This window comes from Bufo gargarizans, chromosome 1 (genome assembly GCF_014858855.1).
Source record: "Bufo gargarizans isolate SCDJY-AF-19 chromosome 1, ASM1485885v1, whole genome shotgun sequence".
In the NCBI taxonomy this organism is placed as follows: domain Eukaryota; kingdom Metazoa; phylum Chordata; class Amphibia; order Anura; family Bufonidae; genus Bufo; species Bufo gargarizans.
Window position 1 is genome coordinate 86,502,180 of NC_058080.1, and position 12,046 is coordinate 86,514,225.

Consider the following 12,046-nt stretch of genomic DNA (forward strand, 5'->3'; position numbering starts at 1 on the left):
TGTGGCCGTACAGTAGTTTATGGCCACATATTGGGTGTTTCTGTAAACGGCAGAGTCAGGGCAATAAAGATAGTCTTGTTTGACTGTTAACCCTTGCTTTATTAGTGGAAAAAATTGGTTTAAATGAAAAATTAGGCAAAAAAATGAAATTCTTTAATTACATCCCCATTTGCCAATAACTCTTGTGGAACACCTAAAGGGTTAACGATGTATGTAAAATCAGTTTTGAATACCTTGAGGGGTGTAGTTTCTTAGCTGGGGTAATTTTTGGGTGGTTTCTATTATGTAAGCCTCTCAAAGTGACTTCAGACCTGAACTGGTCCCTAAAAATTGAGTTTTTGTAAATTTCTGAAAAATTTCAAGATTTGCTTTTAAACTTCTAAGCCTTGTAACATCCCCCAAAAATAAAATATAATTCCCAAAATAATTCAAAAATGAAGTAGACATATGGGGAATGTAAAGTCATCACAATTTTTGGGGGTATTACTATGTATTACAGAAGTAGAGAAACTGAAACTCTGAAATTTGCAAATTTTTCCAAATTTTGGGTAAATTAGGTAATTTTTTGTGCAAAAAAAATTATTTTTTGGACTTAATTTTACCAGTGTCATGAAGTACAATATGTGACGAAAAAACTATCTGAGAATGGCCTGGATAAGTCAAAGTGTTTAAGAGTTATCAGCACTTAAAGTGACACTGGTCAGATTTGCAAAAAATGGCCTGGTCCTTAAGGTGAAATAAGGCCGTGTCCCTAAGGGGTTAATTAATAGCAGAATAGAACAACAGTATGTAAAGATTGTATCTCACACGTACAGATGCAGACTAGGCAGCAAAACAATTTTTTTACCCAAAATGGTTGTTTTTAAAATAACTGAATAGAACCACCGTTTATAAAGGTTGTAATTCACAATGACATAAGTTTTTGGCCTAAAATGGGTGTTTGTTTAATAACAGAATATGGCAGCAGTATATAACCCTTGAATTTCACACGTACTGATGCAGCAAGGGCTGTAAAATTGTGTATTTCGCCTAAAAAGGGTGTTTATTAATAGAAGAATATAACCACAGTATCATAAGTGTGTATCTCACACGGACTGATCCAGACTAGCCGAGAATTTAAGTTTTTTGCACAAAATTGCTGTTTTTCAAATAACTGAATAGAACCACAGTATGTAAAGGGTCTATCTCACACGTACAGATTCAGACTAGGCCGCAATTAAAGTTTTGGGGTGTTTGTTTATTAACTGAATATAACAGCAGTATTATAACCCTTGAATTTCACACGTGTTCATGCTGCAAGGGCTGTAAAATTGTGCATTTTGCCAAAAAAGGGTGTTTTTAAATCCCCAGAAAATTATGGCTGTATTTCTAGCTTAAATTGCACACTGACTAATCCTGCAAAGGAACCAGATTTTGGATATTGCCAAAAAGTGTGTTTTTTACTAACAGAATATGAAAGCTGTATATAACGCTTAAATTTCACACGTGCAGATGCATCAAGGGCTGTAAAATAGTGTATATTGCCAAAAAAGGGTGTTTAAAAAAAAAAAAAACTGATTATTAGCGCAGTATTTAAAGCTTAGATTTGAATGGTTTGCATAAAATGGTTGCCGCGGCCACCCACCTGACTAACAGACAGATAAAAGTAGTTTTTTTCTGTCACTGGGCTCAGGGCAGGGTAAAAAGATTGTGCACTGCACCCACACAACTAAATGTATGTAGATCGCTGAGTTCAATTGCAGTTCTGATAACAGATTCTGTCCTATTCTCTCCCCCACAGCACCATCCTCTCCCTACACTAAGCACAGCAGAGTGACGTGCAGCGCTACATGACTCCAGCTTATATAGAGGTTGGGTCACATGCTACACTGGCCAATCATAGCCATTAGTAGGCATGGCTGTGATGGCTTCTAAGGTCACACAGTTAAACGCTTGTTGTTTGGCTGTTCTGCAGCTTTTTAAAAAGCGCCAAGAAAGCGCCGAACACCAAACCCATTTTTTTACTGAAATGTTTGGGTCTGGGGTCCAAAGATCCTAAAGTTCGGTACGAACCCGAAATTTACAGTTCGTCTTCTCTTAACCCTACTCCTCACACATCACTAATTCCAGTTCCACAGTTTTAGCATACATACATTTGAGAGGTTTATGTTTATTTTTTACCCATTTCCTTCTGAACTATTCTAGTCCCTCCTTCCATTCCTCCCCCAGTCCCACTACCTTGCCCCCGGTCTCTATCTGCACTATCTTCCCCTCCTATAATGTAATTTCCATCCCCCAGTCCCTAGTTTAAAACACTCCTCTAGCCTTCTAGCCATCTCCTCCCCCAACACAGCTGCCCCTTCCCCATTGAGGTGCAGCCCGTCTCTACGATAGAGCCTGTAGCCGATAGAGAAGTCGTCCCAGTTCTCCAGGAACTCAAACCCCTCCTTCCTACAATAGCTCTTGAGCCAATTGTTAATCTCCCTAATCTCCTGCTGCCTTTCTTGTGTGGCCCGTGATACAGGCAGTATTTTGGAAAACATTACCTTTGAGGTCCTTGCCCTAAGCTTTTGACCTAAATCCCTAAGATCATTTTTAAGGACTCTCCACCTACCTCTAACTTTGTCATTTGTTCCCATATGGTTTATAACCGCTGGATCTTCTCCAGCCCCTCCCAGTAATCTGTCAACTCGATCCACGATGTGTCGAACTCTAGCGCCAGGAAGACAGCACACTGTTCACGGTCTTTGTGACAGATGTGAGCAAAAGTTGTGAAATTTGTCACAAGTAGAAATAAATCTATGTTGAATTACTGTATATAATGGTTGCGGCCTAGATTCACGCACAGATGTGACCAAAAGTTGTGAAATTTGTCACAAATAGAAATAATTCTCTGACTTTCTGTATATACTTGCGGACTAAAATTACACACAGAAGTCACCCAAACTAGTGAAATTTGTCCCAAATAGAAATGATTCTAGACTGGAATACTGTATATAACATTTGTGGATTGAGCGCACACACAGATGTGGCACAAATTAGGTTAATTTCCACCGAAAAATAAATTTCCATGATGGAGCGGTATATATCTCACTAGCAGGCACACTCTAGTGAATAAGCCCCTTTTTAGAATTTCTGCTAAACACACTGCTTTCTGATGGTGTATTGTAGATCTCACTAATATGTAGAATTTCTTTCTTTTGAAAGCTTTTTGGTATTGAACACAGTGATATTCCAGCCCTGCACTATCTGTCCCTTCCTGCAGACGCCAGTCCCTAATACTGCTGAATTTAACCATTGTTAAAAAAAAAAATGCTGCACTGCTGTCAAACACACACTTTAGTCCTGAAGAGGAATGTTTTGTCTTTGAAGAGCTTTTGGGCAGTTCAATCGTTGTAATTTTAGCAAACCGCTATATGTCCCTGCCTACTGTCTGCTCTCTCTAACGCTGAATGATCCGAGCGCGGGATGTCGGCTCCTATATAAACTAGTACCACGTGTTCCGGCCAGCCAACCAGTGTAAGGCTTATAACTAGCATGGCTATGGCATTACACTGGAGGGAATTACTTACCTGAACGCTGATTGGATGCTTCAGGAGGTGCCAAACGTGCGGGACGGAGACTCGAGCAATGCGACAAGCACACGTGGTATTCAGCCGAGTACCGCCACGGCCAAGCATGCTCGATCATCACTATTAGCCACTTCACTATAGAGCTGCATGGCACGTTACTTAAAAAATATAAAATATAAAATATTAGACTTCTGCTGTATAGGAATACTTACTGTAATACTAGTAAGTATTCCTATACAGCAGAAGTCTCATATATTTTTTTATTTTATTTTTTTGTAACTGGCCATGCAGCTCTATAGTGTAGTGGTTAACATTTTTGGTGGTTATGTAGAAGGTTGTGAGTTTGAATCCTGACGGAAACTTTTCAGAAATAGAGGCTAAATTTGATTTAAATACACTGACTCGAGGATCGTGCTCGAGCACACATGATATTTGGCTGAACACCGCGACGTGCCGAGCATAGCGATGCTCGAGCCAAGCTGGTGTTTGGCCGAGCATGCTCGCCCAACACTGATTATCTGTGATGTGGATTTGGAACCACCAATGTCAAATTAACTGGGAACATCTAGGAGTTTAAGTAGATGTGCCAGCAGCTGGTATCTCTCCTTGCCTCACCGCAAACACACACCACCAACGCTGAGGATATATATCACAAACACTTGTCGTCCTCAAATAAATCAGTAATATTTTTGCAATCTAGATCACATATGTCAAACTCATTGCCTTCCGGCTGTTGCAAAACTACATCCTTCATGCTCAGACAGCTTACAGCTATCAGGTCATGCTGGAAGTTGTAGTTTTACAACAGCTGGTGTGCCATGAGTTTTACATCCCTGATCTGGGTATATCCTGACACTGCAATCATATGTGCATCTTAGGAACAACCATCATACAGTCTGCATCCTAGGAACTATTCATGTATTTAATAAAAAGAGGAATTTAGTTCCCTATTTTACATTTTGCAAGCAATGCATTACCCTCCACCTGGTGCTATCACATAGATCTATAGGAGGTGTATGGTCTTTTGTGTGTATATAAATATTTTAACATTTATATCATACTAGCAGGATGACCTGGCTTCTTACGGGTATATTTCACCAATTTCATTTCATGTGTGTGTGAATAAAATATATCAATGAACATCTCTCGTATTCGCGCCTTCCTCACCCCTGAGTCAACTAAAATACTAGTGCAGGCTTTCATCATCTCCCACCTGGACTACTGCAACATCCTCCTGTGTGGCCTCCCATCCATTACTCTCGCTTTCCTCCAATCTAGTCTCAACTCCGCTGCCAGGTTAGCCCTCCTGTCCCCTTGTTTCTCCTCTGCTTCCCCCTTCTGCCAATCCCTTCACTGGCTCCCCATTGCCCAGCAAAATCAGTTTGAAATACTTACAACTTCATATAAGGCCATCCACAACCTGTCCCCTCCTTATATCTCTGACCTGCTTTCTTGATAAATCCCCACACGTAATCTCAGATCCTCACAGGACCTCCTCCTCTGTTCTCCTCTCATCTGTTCCTCGCACAATCAACTACAAGATTTCTCACGTGCCTCTCCCCTACTCTGAAAACTCATCACACCAACATATTAGACTCTCCCCCAACATCCAAAGCTTCAAGAGTAACCTAAAAAACAACCTTTTCAGGAAAGCCTGACATCTGCAATGAGCATGCTGCCACCACACAGCCACAAGACCAGCCTACACCCTCACCTATTGTGTTCTCCCTGTTCTGTCCCCACATGAAGGCGAATGAAGGTGTAACTGATAATGACCTTGTGACTGTCCTACCTTCGTATCCAAGCAGTGGAGCAGACCGGACCGGCAGATGCTCAGGTTAGATGGACCCAGACGTAGACATGAGGATGCAATCAAACGTGGGTTTATTTGATCCAGAGCAGTGACATACAGTGATGCAGTACAGGAATGCTGTGATGTGGATGTCTTTCCTGAGGCTAACTGTTGAGGCAACTGCTGGTCAAAAACTAGGTGTCAGTCTCTAGTCACAAGGAGTGCAGCACTTAAAATGGCTACAGGAAGTGACAAGAACCAAGGTTGCTAAAACCACGCTCAGCAGAGAAAAACTTTATAGATAAGGAACAAGGCGTGCAGCATACAAATTCCGGCCAGCAGATGGCAGCAGAGAAACAATACGTAGAAACAACATAGTAAAAGGAAATATAATAATACAGTGCATTAATTAAATTTGAAAGAAACAGCACACTCCCCGTCTGAAATTCACTTTGGGGATTTCACTATGACGAATGTCCATAAAATATAAACAACCTGTAAAAAAAACATGTTAGAATGCAAAACATAGATAGTCCTGTTTTCAACTTGGAATGGAGAAGATCTGCGAAGCTAAATACAGTCCTGTTCACCCGTCAGGGACGTTCTCGATGGGTAGTATTAAGATGAGTTCATTGATTGGTCTTGAGAACGTTTTAAGCTCGCCTTTCCTGAAGATCTTCAACTCCACCTTCCGGACCTTACCATCCTTGCTAGGGAAAACCTTTGAAATTAGCCCAACAGGCCAGTCAATCCTTTCGGTTTGTTGCTCTTTCATCAATACAAGGTCTCCTTCCTTCAAGTTTGGTTTGTGGTGTTGCCATTTTCTTCTTCCTTGAAGAACACTGAGGTACTCCTTTCGCCACCTGTTCCAGAAGTAATCTGCTAGATATTGTACACGTTTCCAGTGTTTTTGATAGATGTTCGCATGAGTGAATTCTCCACTAGGAATAAGCGTACTCTCAGTTTTTTGGGTAAGTAGAATAGCCGGAGTCAGAATGGCTGGTGTCTCAGGATCCATAGACACTGGCACAAGGGGTCTTGAATTGATAATGGCTGAAACTTCAGCGAGAAGAGTAACTAGAGTCTCATGTGTGAGTCTAGACGAGTTTACATCCATCAACATAGAATTTAAGATGTTGCGTGAGATGCCGATCATTCTCTCCCAAGAGCCCCCCATGTGGGAACTGTGAGGAGGGTTGAAAATCCAGGTGCAACCTTTTTCCGCCAACTGATCTTGAATGGACTTGGTGTCGATGTTAAGTTCACTACAGGCTCCGATGAAGTTGCTTCCCTGGTCAGACCTCAATTGTTTTACTGGTCCTCTGATTGCGAAGAACCGTCTTAAGGCATTAATAAGGCTGGATGTGTCCATAGATTCTATCACCTCTATGTGAACTGCTCGCACACTCATGCAAGTAAATAGTACGGCCCAACGCTTACTGTTTGCGTGACCGCCGCGGGTCCTGTGTGCGGATACCATCCATGGCCCAAAGACATCTAGGCCAACATAGGTGAAAGGCGGCTCTGTACATAGTCTATCTGCAGGCAAGTCGGCCATTTGTTGGTGTAGTTGTTTTCCTCTTGCTTTACGACAGTGCACACATTGATGCAGTACTTGGGCCACACGTTTTTTCATACCTATAATCCAAAGGCCTGCAGACCGTAATTTGCCCTCAGTAATTTGCCTGCCTTGGTGTTCGGCCCTTGAGTCGAAAACAACCCTAATTTGATTAGGTTTCCGTGGGTGATACACTCCAAATGAAGGCAAGTACCAGCACTCGTCGTTCTTCCCTAAGGATGGAGCTGGTTCTGCATGGTTGTTGCGGAATATTTTGTCGATAAAGGCAACGATGTGTTCTCTCATCTCAGGCTTACTGTTCATGGTACGCTGAAGAGAGTTAAATCTAGACAGAGCTTGTTCTCTATTGTTCGGGAGTCTCACCCTGGTAGCTCGGAAGGGTAATGGAGAAACCCAGTGATTGGTTTCGTCTTTAAGGAACTCATTGTCCATTATCTTGATAAATTCTCTGTCTTCTACTGACAAAGCTACTTTATCATCGTCCTTGCTTGTGTGAAAGACTAATCTTCCCAAGTTGTCGGCAAAGAAGGGAGGAATGTCGTCAGGTGGTTGTATGAGGTCTGGAGGCTTCTCTTTCACCTCGTAGTGATGAGGACAAGGCTTAATGCAAGTTGTGCGTCCATCTCCACGCACGTACGTTTTGAAAGAGTGGATTCTAGGTTGATCCAAGCATACATTTCCTATGACTACCCATCCCAAGTCCAGTCTCTGGGCGTATGGTGCATAGTCGGGACCATTACACTGTTGACGCACCTTGTGTACCCTTAGATTGTCTCTGCCAAGCAGGAGTAGAATCTCGGCGTTGTTGTCCATAGGTGGGATAATGTTGGCTAGGTGCCTTAGGTGTGGATGGTGAAATGCAGCTTCCGGGGTAGGAATTTCATACCTATGGTTGGGTATTTGATCACATTCGATCAGCGTCGGTAGAGGTATTTCTGTATTCCCACTGACAGAACAAGCAATGAATCCTTGTGCCCTCCTGCCGCTAGTCTCTATGCGACCCGAGCAGGTGTTTAAGATGTAGGGTTCTGACGGTCCCTTTATTCCAAAGGCTTCAAAGAATTTAGGTCCTGCTAGGGAGCGGTTACTTTGGTCGTCAATGATGGCATACATTTTTACTGCCTTTTCTGGTAGCCCCTCCGGGTAGACCTTGATTAGGCATATGCGGGCACAACATTTCTCACTCTGGCCCTCCCCACATACATCCAAGCATGAGCAGGAAACAGCAGTGGCTGTGTTGGCATTATTTTGGGGCTCCCCGCCATGACTTGGAGCGGGACTGGTGGTGACAGCAGCCGGTGAATCCCTTGTGAGTGGAGTTGGGTGCATAGCTGAGGCGTGTCTTTCACTATGACACTCCTCACACTTGATAATGGATTTACAGTCCTTAGCCATGTGCTCCAATGAAGCGCAGCACCTGAAACATACCCCAAGCTCGGTGAGGACTTTCTTGCGCTCCTGTATGGTTTTGGATCTAAATCCTCTGCATTTGTTCAGTGAGTGTGGTTTTTTATGAATGGGACATTCACGATTGAAGGCCTTGTCTCCTGATGAGGTAGTGTACTGTTTACCAGTGGGTACTGCAGATGATGGTAGGTTAGTCTTCCTAACGTTCACGCTGCTCTTAAAGTCTCTGTGTTTATGCACAATACTTTCATACCTTGATGATGGTGTCACTGAAGCTGTAGTATTGAACTCCAGGAAGTCGAGGCTGGGGTCGTTCCTCATCTGGGACTGTTCATCGATGAACCTACAGAAATGAATAAATGGGGGAAAGGTGACGTCATGCACTCTTTTGTACCTTGAGACTGATGCCGCCCACTTCTCTTGCAGGCTGTATGGTAGCTTCACGACAATTGGGTTCACCCCATGGGCAGTATCCAGGTAGCACAGCCCGGACAGACGAGGATCTCTTTTGGCGAGCTCCAGTTCCATGAGCAAATCACTTAAATCCTGAAGCTTGTGGACATCCTTAAGACTGATCTTGGGAACGTTCTGCAGTCTCCTGAATAGTGCCTTCTCTATTGCTTCTGCACTGCCAAAGGTGCGTTCAAGTCTTTGCCAGGCTGCAGCGAGACCTGCTTCTGCTTGTCCCACATAGACAGTTCTAAGGCTCTTGATGCGATTTGTGGAGCCTGGGCCCAGCCAGTTGATCAAGAGGTCGAGCTCCTGCTCTGCAGTTAGGTTGAGGTTGGCGATGGCAGCTTTGAAGGTTGCCTTCCAGGCTCTGTAGCTCTCCGCACGGTCATCAAATTTTGAGAGACTGGTGTTAATTAGCTCTCTGCTCACCATAAACCTGGCAAACTCAGACATATCTGATCTCTCACTGCTTGTTGCCATGACAACTTGTGATGCCCCTGGGGCGTATAGGCTGTGTGGCGTGAAAGGGTGAGATGCTTCCGGGTAGAATGATGTTGCTGCAGGGTTGAGCTGTGGTCTAGCCTCTGTAGATTCTGATGACTGCCGCTTGAGCTGTGGAGGTAGGCCAGGGAACACCTGGTAGCCATCTTGCTGTAATAACTGCCCTTGAGAGGGCGCGCCTGGGCAACTGTTATTGGGTTGCTCGGGTGCTGTGGGTATCGCTGGGACTGCAGGTAGAGCTGACTTGGAGGTTTCAGTGTTGTTTGCTTGGACAGTACTGCCCACTGGGGGTGGTGCAGATAACTGTTTCAGTACATAGTCGCTGGTGCGATCAACTGGATCGTCTCTCTCCTCTGGTGGTAAGCAGACTGAATCAAAGCCTTGGCTCAATGCTTGCTCAAGTAGTCTTACTTTTGCTAATGCAATTTCCTCTTCCCTCTCTGATTCAAGGATCTTTATTCGAGCCTCTGCTTCTGCTTCTGCCCTCTTGGCTTCTGCCTCCGCTTCTGCCCTCTTGGCTTCTGCCTCCGCTTCTGCCCTCTTGGCTTCTGCCTCTGCCCTCTTGGCTTCTGCCTCTGCTTCTGCCCTCTTGGCTTCTGCCTCCGCTTCTGCCCTCTTGGCTTCTGCCTCCGCTTCTGCCCTCTTGGCCGCCGCCGTCTGTGCTTCTGTTCTCGCAAGGACTTCTTTTTCGGTGAAGGACTGCCTCACTTTGGATAGCTCTGCATTTATGCGAGCCTCTAGTAATCTGTCGCTCAGGGCGGAGCTTCTAGAGCATGATGATCTGTAGGACCGCGAGGAATGTTTGGATGAATGCGATCTGTGTGATCTAGTTTCTTGCAAATGAGAGATGCGGAGTTCCACTTTATCTTTAGCATCCATCACCATGGCGTCTCTTTGTCTGTCTATTGATTCTGCCTTGCACAATTCTGACAGGGCTTCTTCAATATTAGAGTCTTTTAGAAAGGTTATATACCTTGTGGACAGTCTCTTGTATCTTTCGTGGGCTGCGTTCAGCCGCCCGACGGCAACTTGTAAACTGGTGGCATCACCTGAGGAGGACTTAAGTCCTGATATGAGGGAGGAAACTCGTTCCCATAGCTCTTCCAGGTTGTCGCACAGCTCATCTTTCCTGGTGTGATAGTTTTCTGTGATCTTTATAGTTGGTTTGAGAGAGCGCCTTGGTCGCGTGACTTGGTCTGCTGGAAGTGTGGGTTCTACCTCCAGCTCTTCATAATGATCAGTATCAGGTTGCATTTGCTTTGTTTTATCACTGGGGAACTGTACGAGGTCCTTTTCGGCCATTTTGATTTAAGGTGCGCTGTCTCTTTAACCACCTCCGGACCGCCTAACGCGCCGATGCGTCCGGAAGGTGGTTGCTTTTCTCCTCCTGGACGCATCGGCGCGTCATCTCGCGAGACGCGAGATTTCCTGTGAACGCGCGCACACAGGCGCGCGCGCTCACAGGAACGGAAGGTAAGCGAGTGGATCTCCAGCCTGCCAGCGGCGATCGCTCGCTGGCAGGCTGGAGATCCGAATTTTTTAACCCCTAACAGGTATATTAGACGCTGTTTTCATAACAGCGTCTAATATACCTCCTACCTGGTCCTCTGGTGGTCCCTTTTGTTAGGATCGACCACCAGAGGACTCAGGTAGGTCAGTACAGTCCCACCAAACACCACACTACACTACACTACACCCCCCCCCCTCCCCCGTCACTTATTAACCCCTTATAAACCCCTGATCACCCCATATAAACTCCCTGATCACCCCCCTGTCATTGATCACCGCCCTGTCATTGATCACCCCCCTGTCAGGCTCCGTTCAGACGTCCGCATGATTTTTACGGATCCGATCCATGTATCCATGGATCCGTAAAAATCATGCGGACGTCTGAATGGAGCCTTACAGGGGGGTGATCAATGACAGGCGGGTGATCACCCATATACACTCCCTGATCACCCCCTGTCATTGATCACCCCCCTGTCAGGCTCCATTCAGACGTCCGCATGATTTTTACGGATCCGATCCATGTATCCATGGATCCGTAAAAATCATGCGGACGTCTGAATGGAGCCTTACAGGGGGGGTGATCAGTGACAGGGGGGTGATCACCCTGATTACCCTGATCACCCCCTGTCATTGATAACCCCCCTGTAAGGCTCCATTCAGACGTCCGCATGCGTTCTGTGGATCCGATCCATGTATCCATGGATCCGTAAAAAATCATGCGGATGTCTGAATGGAGCCTTACAGGGGGGGTGATCAGTGACAGGGGGGTGATCACCCTGATTACCCTGATCACCCCCTGTCATTGATAACCCCCCTGTAAGGCTCCATTCAGACGTCCGCATGCGTTCTGTGGATCCGATCCATGTATCCATGGATCCGTAAAAAATCATGCGGATGTCTGAATGGAGCCTTACAGGGGGGTGATCAGTGACAGGGGGGTGATCACCCTGATTACCCTGATCACCCCCTGTCATTGATAACCCCCCTGTAAGGCTCCATTCAGACGTCCGCATGCGTTCTGTGGATCCGATCCATGTATCCATGGATCCGTAAAAAATCATGCGGATGTCTGAATGGAGCCTTACAGGGGGGGTGATCAGTGACAGGGGGGTGATCACCCTGATTACCCTGATCACCCCCTGTCATTGATAACCCCCCTGTAAGGCTCCATTCAGACGTCCGCATGCGTTCTGTGGATCCGATCCATGGATCCGTAAAAAATCATGCGGATGTCTGAATGGAGCCTTACAGGGG